The 17,509-nt window shown below is 43.7% G+C and overlaps 1 long non-coding RNA gene across 6 annotated transcripts in view; it reads left to right on the top strand.

The window, feature by feature from the left end:
- Nucleotides 1-10,570: 10,570 nt before the first annotated feature.
- Nucleotides 10,571-17,509, top strand: part of LOC103875611 — a 52,874-nt gene continuing 45,935 nt past the window's right edge. For 2 of the 6 annotated variants that reach the window (XR_004175988.1, XR_004175987.1), the window contains exons 1-3: nt 10,571-10,777; nt 14,927-15,078; nt 17,154-17,342. This is a non-coding gene — a long non-coding RNA (uncharacterized LOC103875611). The remainder of the gene's footprint in view (nt 10,778-14,926; nt 15,079-17,153; nt 17,343-17,509) is intronic. The other 4 variants (XR_004175990.1, XR_004175989.1, XR_004175991.1 and 1 more) reach the window with 3 other exon arrangements.

Here is a 17,509-nt window from a genome sequence, read left to right as displayed (position 1 = left end):
TGGGGCAGCACAGCTACTTGACCCTGCCCCAGGGGAGCATCATCATCCACCACCTTGTTAGGCTCAGCCAGCCGGAGCCCTCAGTGAGTAGGGCCTGGTACAAGTGAGGGGACCGAGGGTGGAGCGAGCCAGGGGCAGGAGACCGAGGAGGGCAGGGGTGGAAGCAGAGATACAGAATAGGGGCCTGGCTGGCCTGACGGGGAGGGGCTTTGGTATCCACACCCCGGATCAGTGGACCGGGGAGGTCTTGACCCAGGAGTTTCAGCTAGCATTGGTTCTAGATTTTAATTCTTTCTTTTCTTTTTCCAGAAGAAAAGGACACCCAGCAGATGTGCACCAAGATCCTATGAATAGTACACACAGTTAGGGCCAAAGAGGCCTCTCCATTTCCTCCCCCCCGACTCCCCAGATCACTATTCTGCCCCACTAGATTGCCCTCCATCTTACCCCATGTACTGTCTCTTTCACCCTCCTGATCTCCATCTGTTCTTGCTTAAGGGCCTGGGGATCCTCTGAGAGGTGGCTCAGTGGAGCAAAAGACAGGGATTGGACGGTGAGTCTGGAGACCTAAGCTTGAGTCCCTCTGCGAGCTTCTGGCTGTGTAAGCAAATTGCTCCTTGGGCTGCACTTTCTCCTTCTGTGTAAAGGAGGAGATTCCCTGCCCTGCCTGCTCACAGCAACCTCCAAGGATTCCTGAAGACTCCTGTGGGCTGATGCATGGTTGGAGTTGGGAGGAAGGCCCTGGGAGGGGAGAATGGTGAGTTCCTCTCCTCGCAGAGGCAAACTGCTCTCCCAAACAAGCCCAGTCTCCTGACCTTTAACATTTCTTCTCCTCTGGAATGTTCCCCAGTGAAGGTGATCACAAGTCACACAATTTCAAATTTTAAGAAACCCTTCTATCTAAGCATGTCCTTCCTAGTGTGATTTTCATAAGGACCTTGGTGACCTTTTACCAATATGGGGCAGGAGGGGGAAGAGCAAGACAGGGAGAGTCAGCGATGGAGTCAGAGACACCAGGAGCACAAGGGGAGAGCCGACGATGCGTCCGGGCCTCTACTGCTCCTCCAGGAAAGGGATCCAAGGTCATGGGGTCGGAGAACTCAAGATGGGGGCTGATTTGGGCTTGCCGCTGATGTCCTTGCATATCACCTGCCCAGTGTCTCTGCCAGAACTCATCAATCTCCTATGCCAGCCATACCACATCTTGGTCTTCATGGTTTTTAGCCGGGTAGCTATGGAGGTGGCTCTGCAGGCTCTCTTCGTGGGCCAGTTCCTCTTCCTCAGCAGCTTCCACTATAGACATGAGTACAAAGCTGGGTCATCTATGGGAAGGGGGGCGGCCAGGAAGGCTGTGGCTGCTGTGGGCATGGAGGGAGGGGGTAGGCTGGCACACTGTGGGGCTGTGGGGGTGTGGGGTGAGGAGAGGGTGCAGGTCTGTGGTGAGGGGGAGGCTGCAGACTGATCCTCGGCCAGGGTGAAAAGAGGGCTTTTTTCATAGCATGCAAAATATGATGAAAATCTGCAATTGCCTCCAAGGCCTTCAAAACACAGTAAGTACCCCGGTTTCCCCCACTTGTTCTCTGTCCTGACCGAGAAACACAGGGTGCACTCAGCTGCTCTGTGGCCCCACCAGCAGCATATTTTCCCTTGCAGGCTTGAACCCAACGCAAGCTGATAAAGGTGTTTGCGTTGTTGCCCAAAACACTGAAAGACACTGGCCCTGGCCTGGAGTCAAATGCCTTAAACTGTCGTATAGACTCTACCCCCTAAGCCCCTGACTGTGGACAGACCTAGGTAGAACACCCCTTCCTCTTGCTGGCTACCTTGGGGATCCACTGCAGTCCATTTTCTTCGTGGTCTTCCCTAATAAATGCTTTAGACTGATCACCCTGGCATCTGGCGCTTCTCTCTTTGGGATCCCGACCGGCTCCATCTTGTGATGGTTTGGGGCATTCCCTTGTGGGAACTCCCCTGACACCACTGTTGACTCCAGCCATGAATTTGGCTGGAACAGAGCACAGTTATTTACTGACTAGCCCGGGCCCATCTCTGGCAGATGAGATTATGAAAAACCGCGCACTGATCGCCAGCACTCAGTTTACTTCCAGGCTGAGCCGAATGGGCAATAGCTTCCTCAAAGCCTCTGGCCTTGAAGCCCCAGAAAGAAGAAAGTACCTTTTAAAATGTGTCAAAGGGGGAAAAATGAAAACAAAAAGAATTTAGCAATTTTCTCGAAGGCCTTCAAAATTCATTGCAGGAGTTGCCCAATAGGAGGGTGAAAAATAGTTACCTAGTACCCCTTGTAATAGGCAACTGACATAAAAGGGCAACGGTGGCACAAACATTGAAGTCCACCTGCAGAAGCAGGGTCTGTCTAAAAGCCATTGTGAATCATGGTGAATAATTAGTGCTGGTGAGATGACCAGATCCCCAGAGCACTGGATGTCCAGAGTCCTGATCCAGCCCTGGGAGACCGTCTGCCCTTGGTGTTTATGGAAACCTGAAGCTTGGTGGCCTCCTAATTTCCAGAAATATCCTTATCATAGATTCCTATTGCTGACGGTAACTCAGGAGGGTCTCTGTGACCCTGAGGGAGTCTGACTGGTACTTAGGTTCTAAGCATCTGGGGTTTGCAGAGAGAGCTGGGGAAGAGCTGGAAGCAGAGCGAGCCACCGCACTCCCACTCTTGACTTGTTTTTCCTCCAGCCTGTGCTTCTCATTCCTGCCACAGTGACAGACGGCACCTGCACAGAAGGAAGCCCTGGGTCAAGGATTTGGGTCTCAGTCCAAGCTCTTAAAGTGCAACCACTGAGACAGGCACCTCTGTCACTACCACTTGCTTCTCCGTGAAGAAACCACCGCTCCTTCTGCTCCTCTGAGCCTGAGTCACTTGGTTCCAGGCCCCTAGAGCTTAAGACATGGGTCACCCTCTCTGTTTTCGCCCCTGGGTTCTGCCCACGGTGACCTGATGGATAGCCCCAACATTAGAATGGGAACCATCCCTTAAAACCTGTCCTTTCCAGAAGCCAGTTAGAATTTACATCTTTAAAAATCTCCAAAATATTTATTTTACAAGGCAGGAGCTGTGCCCCAAAGCTTGTGGCAAGTGGGGACCTAAGGTTCCTTGAAACCACCTGAGTGTGGAAGTGGTGATAAGGTGCTAAAGAGGTGACCTGAACTCACCAGGCTGATGTGGATAGAATGTGGATCCCAGTTCTGTCCCTCCATCCCTGAGGCCCCTCCCCAACCCCCGTGAACCCCCTTGTCCACGGAGGCAGTGCTGTGTGCCAGCCTCTCTCCTGCATTCTGGAGATGCTGTTCCAAGATGCAGGTTCCCTCACACCTGCCCCCACCCAGCAAACTCCAGGGGAGAGATACATGCCAGCAACAGCTTCACAGCTAGGCCCTGGAGGTATGGAGCTCACAGACCTCCCACTAACTAAGAAAAACGTGGTAGAGAGCCAGGAGAAGGGGAGCAGCTTCCAACAGAGCCCCCACCATGTCCCCCACTCAGCCCCCCCATCCAATCCCTTCCCTCCACCTGGACTCAGCACCGTCCTGAGTCCCTGCGTAAGAGGCACGTTGAGTCCTATGGAAAAATAACAAAAGTGAGAACAACTGGTGCAGTTGCCACGAGGCCCTGGATGCCCAGGGGACTGGAGGCTTTGACGGCCTCTGACACGGCCCCTCTCAGGCGATCCTGAGGACTATCGGGATATTTGCTTCTCCACACACACAGAGGATCCCATTCCCTGGCTGCCACTCCACATGGATTACCTTCCTACACCAAAGGTTTCAGTAGTTCTTTAAAAGCTTGGCAATTTTGAAATTTTTTTTTTCGTACATTTATTCCTTACGATTCATTCCTCTGCCTTGTTACAATTGAGCATTTTGAAAGTAATTTAAACTTTTCATCATGACTTGGGGTCCTGATGATGAACACCATTATTGTGTTGAGGTGTCATTCTCCCCAGAGTGCAGGGACCACGTCTCGGTCCTCTGTGTGCTCCTCGGTACCTCGGCCAGCACGTGGCGATGCTGTGTGCGTCTGCGGGGTTGCCCTGACACAAGCCAACAGAGGCTCCGGCGTAGAGGCTGCCAGAGCCTGCTGCTCTGGGCGGCTTTGCTTTGTGAATATGCAGTCCTTAGTGTCTTTCCTTAGTATCCTCTCCTGCTATCAGTCTATCCGCTCACCAAACCTTGAGGCCCCTCTTTTTATGTTCGCTTTTTAAAAGTTGAGATATAATTTACCTAACATAAAAATCACCCATTTAAAGTGGTTTTTGCATATATTCACAAAGTTGTGCATCCATCACTACTATCTAATTCTAAACATTTTCATCACCTCCACAAAGAAACCTCATACCCTTGGTCAGTCTCCACACTTCTTTCCCCTAGCCCCTGGCAACCACAAATCTACTTTCTGTCTCTCTGGATTTGCCTGTTCTGCACTTTTTCATAGAATGGAATCCTGTGCCATGTGGTCCTTTTATGCACGATATCCAACCCAGAAAAAGTCCCTGCTTCCTAAGTCCCCCTGAGACTCACCAGCCATGAGCCCACATCTATAGCAAGTTCTTTTAAAGGCCCTCCTTACTGCTGGACATTCTTCCTTTGTGCAACAAGTCAATAAGCCCATTTTGTTTCAGCTATAGGTGAGTTCTTGATGGTTTTTAGCTTAGTAGGATTGGCAGAAATAGAGGTTCCCTGCGTCAGCTGAAGCCCTCCCCCTTGGACAAGAGCCCCCGCCTCAGTTACGGTGGACACAGCTGAGACACACAGGGCGTCTCCCGCTGTCTGAGGTGCCGGGAGGCCCACAGCTGGAAGGCAGCTCGGGCTGAATGGAGGCTGATGTTTCCTTGAGGCCGCTCCGCTTCAGGTGCGCTCTGTTCTGGGAATGAGGTGCTGTGCGACTTTTCCTGGCGATCTCATCAGATTTGCCCCGCTCCTCGGTGAAACCGCTGTCTAGCCTTCTGAGAAATGCTCCTATGTCTATCCGGTGGTCGAATGTTCTGAGCGTTGTCTCTAAGAGGAAAATTCAGTAGTCGACAGTGGCCCGGGAAGTCTGTCCTCAAGCTGGTCTTGGAGGTCACAGTGCTCGGAGTTCCCCTCAGACCAGCATTCATTGGCATGGGCTTTGCCCCAGGTCACTGTTTCCATACCGAAAGGTGGATTTCCCTTCAACCTTGTCTCTATGTGGTTCCTGAGAACGACTCCCTTTAAAGTTCCCTCTGCCTAGAATCAGGAGGATTGGGGACAATCAGCCTGCGGCCTCTGACCAAGCTCCAGAGGCAAGAAGTCTGTTCTCAGACTGCTCGGGTGCCCGTGCGACCTTCTTCATCGGAAGTGGCTCTTGCCCAGGCCAAACACCTGCTGCTTCCAGATTTCCTCACTGTCGTGTGAACTCATCTTATGTCTCTGACACAATTTCTTAAGACACCATTTGAAATTGCAGTGGCCACTCTGGGGAATTTTCACATGAACGAGCTTGTTTATTTGGGGGGTTCTGTACAGCAAAAAGGAAAGGAACCTCATGAGAGCTTCTCTTGTGGGAAAGAGACACTGATTTGTTTAATGCAGGAGACACACAGTCCCTTCCTCGTTTGTTTCCATACTTCAGGGATTAATATAAGTGCTGGGGTTTTGTTGTACAGATTGATAAAACTATCAAAGGCCAAGCTATTGTCCAAAACAGGATAATTTCACTAGCTTTGAGAGTATTTTTCAAAAATATGTTTTTCTAACTTTTCTTTTTTTGCAAAATAACCTAATTAGCCTGATGGTCATAATTTCATACTTACTGGAAGCCAGTTCCCTCTACTCTTTTTGTGTATTTAAAAAAGTTTACATTTCTTATTTTAATATTTATTTATTTATTTGAGACAAGACATTATTCTGTCCCCCAGACTGCAGTGCAGTGGCACAATCACAACTCACCGCAGCCTGGACTTCCCAGGCTCAGGTGATCCTTCCACCTCTGCCTTTTGAGTAGCTAGGACTACAGGCGCCCAACCACCACACCCAGCGAAGTTTTTGTATTCTTTGTAGAGATGAGGTTTTGCCATGTTTCTCAGGCTGGTCTCAAACTCCTTGGGCTCAAGCAATCCGCCCACCTCAGCCTCCAAAGTGTTAGAATTACAGACGTGAGTCACTCCATCCGGCCTCTCATTTTTTGTTTCTATCCCTCCATTTTTCTTGGGCTAGATGACATTGACTCACTATTTTTCAGAAAAGAAAATAGAGGTTCAGAGAGGTTAAGTGACTTGCCCAAGTTCACACTGCTAACCTATAGCAGGGCCAGGACTCAACTCAGACTGTGAGATGCGGCCAGTGTTCGGAACAAAAACGTGCCTCATTGTGTTACCTCCCTCAGGACCAGGGAGAAAGGAGAGAAACTTGGGGATCATCAGACCAGCCATGCCAGAGCTCACAGCATTCTTACTCAGTCCCACGAGTCTACAGGGTGTCAGCACTCAGATGGATTTTGGAAACAATCCAGTCTCACCTCTCGAATAACAGATGTGGAGACTCAGGCCCAGAGAGGAAAAGTGACTTGTTCAAGGTCACACAGATTAGTGGCAATGTCTAGACTTGAACCAAGATGAGCAGAGTCTGGTGCACTGCAACATTCCACCTTCCTCCTCCACAGCAGGTGCAGGGAGGGTCCACCCTTCTGGTCACTACAGCATGTTACAGTTTTCTGTGCCTGTGCCCTTCCTCTTAGGAAGAAACATTTCTGGGCTGGGGTAGCTAGCTCCCCCTTTTAGCCATGTAGAATTTCTCTCTGGGCATTTTAGGTAGGAGTGCTGTCTATATTTCTTAAGTGTCTGAGTCTACCTTGGCTACAGAGATGAATTAGGACAAATTCGTCTCTCCTGTGGATGTGTGCAGAGTTCTCCCTGCACAATAAAGTGTGAGTGAAAAGCAGCAAATGCTATTAGCGGCAGGGCAAGCCGAAACTGCTGTGCCCTTTTTTAAAATGTCCTCAAGTCATCCTCAAACCCATCCATGTAATTATCTTCTAAATGCATTCTCAAAAATGAGATTTTAAATTTCAGGGTCTATTTACAGTCAGATGATCATAATACTTCCCTGCTCAAAAAGCTTCGATGACCCCTGTGCCTTGAAATTAAAGTCACAAATTCTTCTCTCATCATCCAAGGCCACTTGTGATCTGGTCAAAATCTATTTCTAGTAGTATTACCCACTGTTTCCTTTCCAGGCACTCAACTCAGTCTACCTCCAGCAGATTAGATTTCCTAGAAATAACTGCTCCTCCTTCTACATCCCATGAACAAAAGTTTTCTGAAAAGGAATCTGGAGGAAAGAGACTATTTCAGTGGACAGTTTGCAAAACTGGGTGTTAGGTTTTGAAGGGAAGGCGAGGGTTAAAGAAAGACACACATAAGGGGGTGGCTTAATAGCAAATGCAGGCTTTATGTCCAGCATAAAACCTACAGAAGTTAGGGACCAGCATAATGCCAGAGCCCAATGCTGCTTACAAGCCTGGGGCAATTTATAGCTATGGGCCGAAGGGGTCTGGGCAGTGTGGGTTGCTGCCTGGGCCTGGCAGGATGTTGGTAAGATGTTCCCATGCTAAGACGGTTCTGGCCCTTGTGCCAGTGGGATTTCGTTGTGGTGCTCTGGGTGTTCCTCGGACCTTTGTCTAGCAAGATATGATAGAGATGTGTCTTTGGTTCCGCCTTTGTCTCCCTTGTGGTTAGGTGGTTAGGCAGACTGTTTCTCACGCCTGAACCCCTGTTTCACTTTGACCAAGGTCTGCAAAATAGCAGAGAGAGCTTACAACACGGTGCAGTTTGGACTAACACCGAGAGACCAGACTTCACTGTAAAATGAAGGTGTGTTCAGAGAACAAAGAGAGGAGTCGGGCTTTATAGCAAAATTTGCTGCCCAGGTTCCCCATCAGGTTTATTTGCATATGAACCCAGGTTCATTTGCATTGGCTTTCTTCGGATACAGCTGAGCCCTGATTAACTGAGCAGATGAGCTCTGATTGATTGGTTTCCAAGCCCTAAACTGGGAGTCTCTGTCAGACTGTTGCTGGCTGGTGGTGGGAGGGGCCCAGCAGCAGTTTGTCCCGGGAACAACAGCAGGCGCCGGTTTGGCTTGATTGCGAAAAGAGGGGTCCTGTGATGCTCTTACATCTTTCTGAGAACACAGAGTACGTGACCGCTCCCACACCTGGCTGTAGCCACTGGGTTTCTGTTTTAAATGTGAGTACCTCAGTGAGTCATAGGGAGTCCATTTGGTCTATGAGCCCAATAAAGTGGATATACTTTAATATTCCCAATCCTGCTCTCTCTTGACAAACCACTTTCTCTGCCCAAATACAGATACTGGAGTGTGTATCTTTCCTCCACTTAAGGACAGGACCTCTCGGGCTTACTTTTATTAGCCCCACCTAGGAGAGAGCCCGGCACATGTTAGGTCTTAATCAGCTACTGAGCAAATGAATGACTGCGTTCATTCATTTACCCTTCCCGGCTCCATGCCTGGGAAGAATGAGCTACCTCTGAAGATGGGTAACGTCTTGAGATTTTCACAAAAGAATATAAAGCTAGCACGTCGAAGACAGTGTGATACTCCTCTGTTTTTAGTTTGTTGTTGTTGTTTTTTTTTCCTGAAAGAAACACAGCACATTAGGAGTTGAGATGATGGTATTGACTGTCCTTGTGGTTTGTGTGCAATTTTTAACCAGGATTCATGGCTGGGGAAACAAAAGCACTTCTTTGCCTGTATAACTTTGTTCCCTTCCTTTATTACTTCAAATAGGCAAGATGTGGTTTGCATTCATTTCACTGCTAATGTTGTTCAGATATTGCTCTCAGAGATCACTAAATATCTCCTCTCCCCTTACACATTCCACTCATTTGTAACCCAGATCCTCAGTGTGGCTAATGGAGAGCCGCTCAGCCCCGTAACTTCTGTGCATAAAGCAGTAGGTAGTGGGTCCAGTTGTGTTAAACAGTAGGTAATATCAGTATCTTTTAACCTTACTATGAGAATCTTAAAGACGGAAGCATTATCCTCTGCTTATCATTGCTGTAGACAAGAATGTGCACCAACCCTCCCAAGAGTATAGAGATCATCACCATCACCATTGTAAGGCGACAGCTCTTTACAGTTCACATACCTTTTTCCTGGTTATTCTCCCTCTTAGTCATTGCAAAAGTCTCGGGAGATAGGTGTGAATCTTTCTAGGGCACAGCTGAAAAAGTTAAATGTCTCCTCCTAGAGCACACAGCTCAGCAGCACCAAGAATGAAATGTTAAATCTGGTGTTTTTCCCTCTATGCCGTAGTGAAGCTCCACTAGAGATTTACCAAAGTCCTTGATATTTTAACCTAGCTAACAACTTCAGCCCAGAGAAAATCTTCCAAAAGTAGATTCACCCATCAACCATAACCTTAAATCTGAAGCCAGGAACTAAAAAGAAATTCTCAAGTTAACACAATTGTCATGAAGTCTCACTTCCAGGACCAATTATAATCTGGATTTTTTGTCTTCATCCTCCCAGATGTCTCTGATCCCACTGTAACCAAACCCTGAATCCTAGGGCATTTCTTCTGCTTATTTCGCTCTTTCTGTACATATTTTCCAGGCACTTCCACCACTCATCACCCTCCAAAAGGAGCTGATCCCTGAGCTTGTGCAGTGATTAATGATTTTCATGTCTTTTTCATATGCCTGCAGTTATGCTACAAGCTCTCTTGGCAAAGGACTAGCCAGGTATGCCTAATATACACATTTGTGTGATTTAACAAACTGGTTTCTACCACTTTCAGCCTGAAGTGACAGTGCTTTTTAACGTTGGTTGCTGGCAGGGGGCTGTTGCCTCCTCCCAAGCGCTTCAGCTGCCTTGCACGGCCTCTCCTTGGCTTCTGTCTGACCCTGCCAGCAGCTCTTCATGGGACCCATCCTGACCCTCAAAGAAAGCAGAAAAGGGGGTTCCTGATGCAAAAAGAGCTTTCATCTGAGGAAGGTGAGTCCTTTTTAAACTATGAGGCCTAAAGAGACGTTAAAATGAGATCACACCTTGCTGCCCGCTTTGAGTTATCTATGCATCTCTTAAAACTGCTTGCTATTGCCACAAGTAGCCATCAATTACTTTTAATTTAGGACAATTATTATAGTGTCTCACCAGAAGTATAAGCCACATCCTATCACTTAACAACAACCAATTGCTCATCAATTTTATTTCTGTAATCCAAAGAGAGTTTCTGATCCACAGTTTTGTACCAGCCCACTCTCTGTCCCAGTCCTTTGTCTTTAAAAACCTGGCTTTAACAAAGGCTCTAGGAAGCTCACAGCCAAGAGTACTTGGGTCTGAGTCTTCCAGGCAGCTGTCCTCACTTTGGCTCAAGTAAACTCTTTAGATTCTACTTTGTGTCTCAGCCTCTTCCTTTCGGGTCAGCACTGGGGGGAGTAAATGAAGGCCCCTGCTCCTTCTCTGTCTGAAGCTTGGACTTCTCCTGAGAGGACTTCCTATTCCAAGATAGGAGGGAGTCTCACTCAGGAGAAGAAGGAGCTCCTGCCTCTGAGGACACGGTTCCATTCAATGAGGTCAGCAGGGCTGTTGGCAGTTTCTGTTAATTCTGTTGGGGTAGGCACGTGGCAAGTGGCAGTTATTTGAGCTGAGGATGCTGGGATGGATTTTTATATGAGCGGTTAGGCCCTTACATCATGAGACCAGCCTAAGTGTCCGAGGAAATGGAACAGCAGGGAGGGGGACATCACACCCACCACCAAAACTTCTTGTTAGTCTCTGGCTTCCACATCCTTCCCCAAAACTTCAGCCTGATTCACAGCCTCATTTTTCCATCTTTTCTCCATTCCTCCGTGGGAGAGCTTTCTGTTGGTACAGGAACAGCTGCGAAGTGGGAAAGATCAAGGGTAGTAAGAGCTGCCCCAGATAATCTACAGAAAGCTTTGCTGGAATTGGGTTGTGCATCTCTGAACCTGAGCTAGATCTGTTGGGTCAGGGACCATACTTATTTACTGACCCAAGAATTAAAAGAGGAGGTGACTAAGAAATGCTTGTTTGATGAATAAATAAACAGCTGACTGAGTGTTTCTATGAGCCTGAAAACTGCCTGCACCAGCACAAAAGTAAAGCCCCAACATCCTCAGGTCACACCTACTAGAAAAATATATGTCAACCCCAGAATAATGTGGGCGACGTGAGGCAAGTCCGGAGCAACACAGGAAACTGCCTTCCTCTTCTGTCTTCTCTTCCACTGTGATGCTAAAAATCTCATTAAGGCTGGTCATCTAATCAGGATGTAAGAGGGTCATTCGCTGTGGCCATTCCAGTTTCCTGGAAACTTGGCTTTCTCCTGACCATTGCCCCATGAGCGTGGTGCTGACAAGCTTGAGCTCTGACATCAGAAAGTCCCCAGTTTGAAACCTCTAGCTTCTTACTCGCTAGCTATGAGACTCTGGGCAAATTAATCTCTCTCAACCTTAATTTCTCAATCTGTAAAATGTTCAAGGTCAAGCAACTCACTTTCCCACATTGTAATTGATGAAACTAAAATTCAGACTCAGATCTGCCTAACTCCACAGTGTGTGCTTTTTCCTTCCCACTCATCTTTTTCTCTTTCTATTAAGAATTTCGTAACACGTTTGAGATTCTGTCTCAACTCATATCACTAAGATCATCTGTCACGTCTGATGATCAAATAGAAGCCAGACTAAGATTCAGTCACAAATGTTATGGCTAACCCTTTCTTATTATTTCTTCTTAATGTTTTTCATTTATACAGTAAAACTTGTATCCTAGTATTATTGGCAGGCTAAGTTATGCCCATGAGACATGTAGCTTAAATCTCTATATGGGATAGGATAAATATTCTCCCTTTGTTTGTGATTTGAAAGCTTTTCATGAATGCTAAAGCAATTTGTTAAGATATCTTCACCTGTAAGTATTTTTTCCCTCTTAAAAGCCAAATTCATCTCTGAGTTTTACTAAAATAATCTAATTTGCTCATTTTCTCTAACCATTCCAAGCTAAATCCCAGGAAATACTAAAGAAGCAATGCACAGACACAGTATCATACAATGTGAGACACAGTATTACACAATTGATGTGAACTTCTAGTCACAGTGTGCTCACAGTCTGTCCAGAAATAACTTTGTGGCAAGCATAGCTCCAGTCTAGCTGCCTGGCAGCCTGGCAGGATATTATTATTACTGACACTAATTTACTTTTTAATGTAAATTTACCCAGAATATATTAAAGAAGTTTCAAGAAATCAAAATCAGGGATTATAACCTGACATAGTTCTAAGGAATCACCGGTTCCATGTTAGTTTAGCATTTGGTTAGCTTTTTCAAAGTCCATGCTTGAGAAACATTTTCACTCTCCCAATCAGAGCGTTCTAGTTTTTTTGTTTGTTTGTTTGTTTGTTTGTTTGTTTTTTTTTTAGCATACTATTGTGCAGATAAATGAGATATTAATGCCATTGCAAGTTCTGGCTTTGTGTAGGGTTTTCTAATGAAGCCTATTTAGGATCCTGGATTTGTCCAAGCTGTTCTGATTATCCCATCATTTTTAACATGGATAATCTACAATCTCTCATCTATTACATATGTTAAATTCCGGCACAAGTTCAACTGCTCTTCATTGAAACTGAGAAAAATTTTAGGATTACTTTGCTAGAATCCAAAGATGTTAAATAGTACCAAAAAAAAAAAAAAAAAGCAAAACCAAGAATCTCTGAGGCATCCTTAAGAACTCCCCTTGCATGTTCATTAGACAACCCTTTACCCAATGCATATCTAATAGTCTGCTGAAAACACTCAAAGGCAGGTAATTTTCATGTAATCAACTAAATAAAGTGTTTAACAAATATGGCAAGTATTAATATTTTTAACTGTTCAAGTAAACTGTTTATGTAAAGTGCAAATATTAATATTTTTAACTGTTTATGTAAAGTGCAAAAGAGTTATTGATTAGGAGAGTAGCTCTGAAGCTGAACAGCCTCGGTCTAAATCCCAGTTCTGTCATCAACAAGCTCCATTACTGTTGATAAGTTATTTCGATTATCGATGTCTTAGTATCTTTCCTTATAAAATAGAGGTGATGATCGCTGCCATCTAATAGCACTGTAGCGATCATATACGCAGAGCTTACCACACTAATTGACATTCAAAAATAGTAGCTCTCAAAAAATTATTATTAGAAATTTGAGAAAAAGAATCACACTAAAAAAGGATAAAAGGCATTGAAAATAATTCCCCAAAAAGAAAATAAAAATTTCTCAAATCATATAGGACTTATTTTTTAACATTAAGAGGATTCCAACTAATTCAAATTAAATGGATAAGATGCCTTATCTTCACTATGAGAGTCCAATAGCTTGTTTTCTTATTTCAATGAAAATATGTAACGATGGTGAAGATTCAGTGAGAAAGGCGCTTTCATACTAGCTGCTGGGATTCTACATTGACACAACATATTTGGTGAGCAATATGACAATCAGAAGACTAAAAGAATGTTGCATATTTTGTCTTGGCAATTCCTCTTCTGGGAATCTTTCTTAACTGAACAATTCCTAATTCAAAAGCTGCTTACTATGTAGTTATACACGAAGACATATGCTACAAAATTATTAATTACTAGGAAAACAAAACGAAATCATCTATATATTATATAATAAAAGAATAACTAAATTTCATGTAGTCACATAAAGATATGTTTATGCAGCAGAAAATTGGTATTTATGAAAAGACTGGCATAATACAGAGACAAGTTTTCTTAGTTATCATGAAGAGAAAAGTATGACGGCCATCATGAAAAATATTCATTAAAAATTAGAGGAAAATAAATTCTCTCTCTGTGTGTCTATCTATCTTTCTATCTATATTTTGAGATTCTGTTTTATAACTGAAGTATGAACTCTGTGACCCTCCCCTAAAAGTCTGTTCATCTCTTTTTTAGTCAAGACTGTTGACCACTTTTTCACAACAGCCAGTAGACGTCAGTGACCATTAACCACTTTTCTCATGCATTCTATTTTCCATATTTCCAAAATACTTTCCCTTAAGCTGAATACAACTTCTCCCTCTGCATCTGTTTCCATGAGCATATCTGGATTTACTGGTATATCTATGACTTCCATGTCCTTTTCAGGATTGGTGAACCATGTCATCATTTCCTGCTCCTTGCAGAAACTTGTTCTCAGTCCCTGGTTTTGAGCCTGTGTATCTGTCTCTCTCTTCTGTTTTTATTTTAGGTTCAGGGGCACAAGTGTATGTTTGTTAGACAGGTAAACTCATGTCACAGGGGTTTGTTGTACATATTATTTTGTCTTCCAGGCTCTAAACCTACTACCCAATAGTTATTTTTTCTGGTCTCCTCTCTCCTTCGACCTTCTACTCTCAAGTGGGCCCCAGTTTCTGTTGTTCCCTTTGTTGTCTCCGTGTGTTCTCATTATTTAGCTCCCACTTATAAATGAGAACATTTGGTATTTAGTTTTCTGTTCCTTTGTATGTTTGCTAAGAATAATGGCTTCCAGCTCTATCCATGTCCCTGCAAAAGACATGATCTAGTTCTTTTTTGTGACTGCAGAGTAGTCCATGGTGCATAGGTACCACATTTTAAAAAAAAATCTGGTCTGCCATGGATAAACATTTAGGTTGATTCCATGTCTTTGCTGTTGTGAATGGTGCTGCAATGAACACGTGTGTATGTATGTCTTTATGGTAGAACAATAAATCACAATGTTAATGGCAGTTGGTAGAATTAATTTGAGGTAATTTCTCATGCTTTTCTTTATATTTTTCAAATATTCTACAATGACAATACCTTGCTCCTCTAGTAATATGAATGTAAGCATATAAATAATTAAAGTTACCTGGTTAATCTCACTTGTTGTCTCTGAACTTTGTATCTCCCTGCAAAGGCAAATCTCCTGAATAAATGCTTACTTAGCACGTGCATCTACTTGGAATCGAACATCTGAAATAGTTACTGTTTGTGGTGCACTGACTGTAACTTCAAACTTGGGCAGCACTAGAAACAAAGAGAAATATACTTCAGTCCCCATAAACACTGGTGAGCAAAACTTATTGCAATCATATAGCTTAAGGTGCTTGCCGGCACCAGCTTTCACTGTATGTCCATCTGGACAGATCATGTTCTGTTGCCCCAGATTCCGTGTGGCACCAGTCTACATGATGGTGTCTCACTAGTCATTAACTCTTCCTCTTTCTTTTCTCTGTCCTCAGAATTCCAAGTTTTTTCCATTGTAATCTCTAAGATCTCTCCTGGCAGATTGGGCTCTAGAAAATGTATATTTTCTAGGGAGAAAAAAAGGCAGAAATCAGAATAAGGATACTGGGGGAGGAGTGAGGAGCAGGAAAATGCTGATGATGAAGCCAACCAGGCCAAGGAAGGGAGATGAGAAAAACCAGATTCAAGCTTCACGTACTCCTGCCTATGTCTAACATCAAAGGTGTTTTGTTCCATCCTTTGAGTCCTTTATCTACATAGGAAAACTACAAATAGCAATTGGTTACCCTGCACCTTGACAGTAAATTGGTGTGTCAGTGTCTTTCCTGATTTTCTTTTCACAACAATTGAGTAACCTCCAAACACTGTTTCTGAAGTCAACGGGAATGAGAGGAATCGTACAGTATGGACTGTTTTGTGACTGGCTTCCTTCTTTCCACATTATGTCTGTGAAATTCATCCATCTTGTGGCAGACAGGAGGAGCTCACTGCCTTTCACTGTCTTGTGATCTTCCATGGTCTGAGCACCCCACACTGTATCTATTCTATTCCTTCCACTTTTTGATGATGATGAATGAAGCTTCTCTGAATATTTTCATATATGACTTTTGGTGAACATAAATGCTTATTTCAGTTTGGTAGATACCTAAGACATTGAATTGCTAGGTCATAGTTTTTTCTTACATGTAGCTTTAGTAGATACTGAAAATTTCTTGTAGTTGTAGTTCAAGTTACACGCCCACCAAGTGCAGACAAAAGCACTAGTCGCTCCACACTCTTGCCAACATGTGGTATTGTCAGTCCTTTTCATTCTAGTGTATCTGGGGAATGCAGTGCTATATAACCTGCATTTTCTTTTCTTTCTTCTTCTTCTTCTTTTTCTTTTCTTTTCTTTTTTCTTTTTTTTTTTTTTTTTTTTTTTTTGTTGTTGAGACATGGTCTTACTCTGTTGCTAAGGCTGGAGACCAACGGTTGTGATCATAGCTCACTGCAGCCTCCACCTCTTGGGCTCAAGGAGTTGTCCCTCCTTAGCCTCTGGAGTAGCTGGGACCACAGACTTGCACAGCATGCTCAACTTAATTTGTATTTTCTTGATGGTTAATGAAGTTGAACAGTTTTTCATACACTTAATGGCTGTGTGAATAGCCTCTTTTGTGAAATACTTTTTAAACATTTGGCCCTTTTAAAATTTTTATTGTCTGTCATTTGTTATTAATCTGTGGGATTTCTTGATATATTCTGGATGCGACTTGCTTTGAAAGACCTGTATTATAATAATCTTCTGCTCTGTGGCATGTCTTTTTACTCACATAATGATATTTTTTGATGAACCATATATTTTTTATTTTAATAAAGTTCAATTTATTAATCTGTTTTTACTATATTTTATTTTTAACAACCTTGTCAATATATTATTTATTATTTTTGTTTATTTACTATTTTTGTAGTGATTTTTTGTATAAAAAATATTTGCCTATCCCTTTGTTATAAAGATAATCTTATTTTTAAAAAAAAAATTCTAGACCTTCTTTTCTTCAATATACCATGCTTAACACAGATTGACTTTTTTTACCCTTCATGGTTTGGTCTAGGATCCATCTCAGATTTTTTTACATCAGGACTGAGGTGGAGAGTCATGGTTTCTATTTTTCTATATGGATGTGTGGTTAGCCCAAGGCCATTTATTGAAAGACCACCCTCTCCCCACTTAACTGTGCCGTCTCTCCTGTGTCATCTGTCAGGTGTTACTGCCTTTTCACGTCTGTGCACTCTTGTTTGTGCCATTGGTCTTAGAAATTTATCCTTGTGCCAGCACTTCAGCATCTTAGCTACTGCAGCTTTAAAAGAAGTGTTGTTGTCTAGCAGTTAAGTCCTCCAGCTTTGTTCTTCTTTTTCAGGGCTGCCTTGGCTGTTCTTGATTCTTTGATTTTCCACGTATACTGCAGAATCATCTTCAATGTATACCAAAAAAAATGCTGGGATTAATTGGCATTCCACTGAATCCGTACATCAAATTAGAAAGATTTGGCATCTGAAAATATTGAGTCTTCCAATCCATGAACATGATGTAATCCTCCATTAATTAGGTATTTCTTTACTTTTTTTCTCAGCAATGTTTTGTGTTTCATATTTTTCAGTGTAAAGGTCTTGCCTGCCTTAGTTTGATTCCTAGGTATTTTTTGGTTTTGGTACTATTGTAAATGCTCCTTTCAAAAGTGTATTTTCCAATTGTTTATTGCCAGTATATGGAATG

Source organism: Papio anubis, chromosome 9 (genome assembly GCF_008728515.1).
Source record: "Papio anubis isolate 15944 chromosome 9, Panubis1.0, whole genome shotgun sequence".
NCBI classification, from domain to species: Eukaryota; Metazoa; Chordata; class Mammalia; order Primates; family Cercopithecidae; genus Papio; species Papio anubis.
Note: the sequence above shows the minus strand (reverse complement) of the source record. Positions and strands in the feature narration are given on the sequence as shown.